This window comes from Bubalus bubalis, chromosome 22, assembly GCF_019923935.1.
Source record: "Bubalus bubalis isolate 160015118507 breed Murrah chromosome 22, NDDB_SH_1, whole genome shotgun sequence".
NCBI classification, from domain to species: Eukaryota; Metazoa; Chordata; class Mammalia; order Artiodactyla; family Bovidae; genus Bubalus; species Bubalus bubalis.
In genome coordinates, this window is record NC_059178.1 from 5,609,203 (window position 1) to 5,611,591 (window position 2,389).

The window sequence follows — 2,389 nt, forward strand, 5'->3', positions numbered from 1 at the left end:
TTTACTGGATATACCTTATTTTTACCCAATATGCTACTATTACTATGCCCAAATTATGATCAAACAGTAAGCGACCAGATGGTGTATATTGCAGACAGACTTGCTAATAGGTTAACAGCATTTTGAAGGGAGGGCTAAGCTTTACTCACTTTTGTATCCTGAGCACCTGGCATGATGCTTGGCCAATAGAAGGGACTTAATTCCCATTCATTGAATATTTGTAAATAATTTTCTAACCACAGAACTATCTGAAGACTAGTCCCCAGGCTTCTCCATTGCAGTAACATGAAAGAAATCCAGTTCTTAAAAATTTGCCAGTAAGAGGACTTCCCTGGTAGTCCAGTGGCTAAGAATCTGCCTTGCAGGGGACATGGGTTCAATCCTGGTTGGCGGAACTAAGATCCCATAAGCCTTGGAGCAACTTAAGCCCGTAGGCCGCAATTAGAGTCTGTGAGCTGTAATGAAAGATTTGGCATAACGCTTTGGAGATCCTGTATGCTGCAACTAAGAGAGGGAAGAGGTGAAGTCACTCAGTCATGTCTGACTCTTTGCGACCCCATGGATTGTAGCCCAGCAGGCTCCTCTGTCCATGGGAGTCTCCAGGCATGAATAATGGAGTGGGTTGCCATTTCATTCTTCAGAGGATCTTCCCAACCCAAGGATCAACCCTGGGTCTCCTGCATTGCAGGCAGACTCCTTACTGGCTGAGCCATGAGGGAAGTCCACAACTAAGACTTAATGCAACAGAATTAAAAAAAAAGTTACCAATAAAAACGGTGCTCACTTTGGGGAAGTGACTATTTGCAAGGTGATTAAATATTTGAATAACCTGGTAAATAAAACAAAAGATAAATATAATGGGAGGAGAACATGAAAAATTTTGTTAAAACACCACCACCACCAAAAAAAAAAAAAACCCAACCACCATACCTCTTCATATTTGGGAACATCAATGACTGTAACTTTATGAACTATTTATTTCCAGACACTGAGCCTTTTTTTCAATACCATTTATTTGATCACTGATTTAAAATATCATTGTAATTACATACTGAATTCTTGGATCTGCTTTCAGAATTTCTATTCTGGAGCAGAATATATCGATTTTTTTTTCTGTCTACTCATTCACTAATATTACACTTTTAACTATGGTAGCTTTCTATATATTTTAATATCTACCAAAGCTAGTCATTCATTACTAATTGCTTTCTGAGAATTTTTTGGTTGTTTTTGCATAAATAGTCTCTGGGCTGAATTTATTTATTTATTTATTTTTTCCTGGGCTGAATTTAATAGTCACTTTGTCAAGTTAAATTGTTTTTTTGCTTGCTCTTTGCCTTCTATTCCCAAAATCTGATTGGAACTTTTATCAGAACTGCTGTGTTATATTTACTTACTGATTTGTGAGAGAACTGACTAGTTTATGATGTTATATCTCTCAATTTGTATCTTTTCCACTACGGAGACAATGATAGAGAGTATTGCACAGAAACAGCCAGACTAAAAACCAATGCATGTGAATTCTGTTATCTGCCAAGTTGTAACTGCGTATCTCTTTATGCTGCAGTTTTGACATTTCAGATGTGGAAAAGCATAAATACCTTTACATATCTGGGGTTTTAATACTTCTGGGGTTTTTAATGATTTATTCTTTGTTTGATAGAGTATAGGTGTTGTGCTGTGCTAAGTCACTTCAGTCGTGTCCAGCTCTTTTTGACCCTGTGAACTGCAGCCCACCAGGCTCCTCTGTCCATGGACTTTTCCAGGCAGGAACACTGGAGCTGGTTGCCATTCCCTTCTCCAGGGGATCTTCCCAACCCAGGGGTCACACCCGAATCTCTTGTGTCTCCTGCATTGGCAGGCAGATTCTTCACCGGGGCGTCACCTGGGAAGCAGGACGTTCAGATTGTCTGGTGGTTAAGTGCATAGACTTCGTCAGCATGACCTTTGGAGATTAGTAACCACCTGAGAGTGTGGTGGAGAAAATGAGATAATGTTTTCCCCTGTACATTGTTCTGTAAATTCCAGTACCAGGAAGTTAGGTTTTCAGGTTCTGCGTGGTGCCTCTGCAATTCTTAACCTTTTTTGAGCTATTAGATCTCTTTGGCAGTCTAGTGAAGCCTGTAGACCATGTCTCATACTTTAAAAAAAGCAATAGTTGTATTGCATATAACTGAAAATAGTGAAAACAAAAATTTTGACCTGATAATATATTTTCTTAAATTAATGCATTAAATGAGATCCAACGAGTTAAAGTGGTGGCTTTAATACCCATTTATTTCAAAATAGTGAAGAACGTATGATATTTTAAGATATCTGCTTCAATTTAATGTAATAAAGTATCTGCGATTTGTGCTGGTAACCGAGTCATAGATATTGCTAATATCAC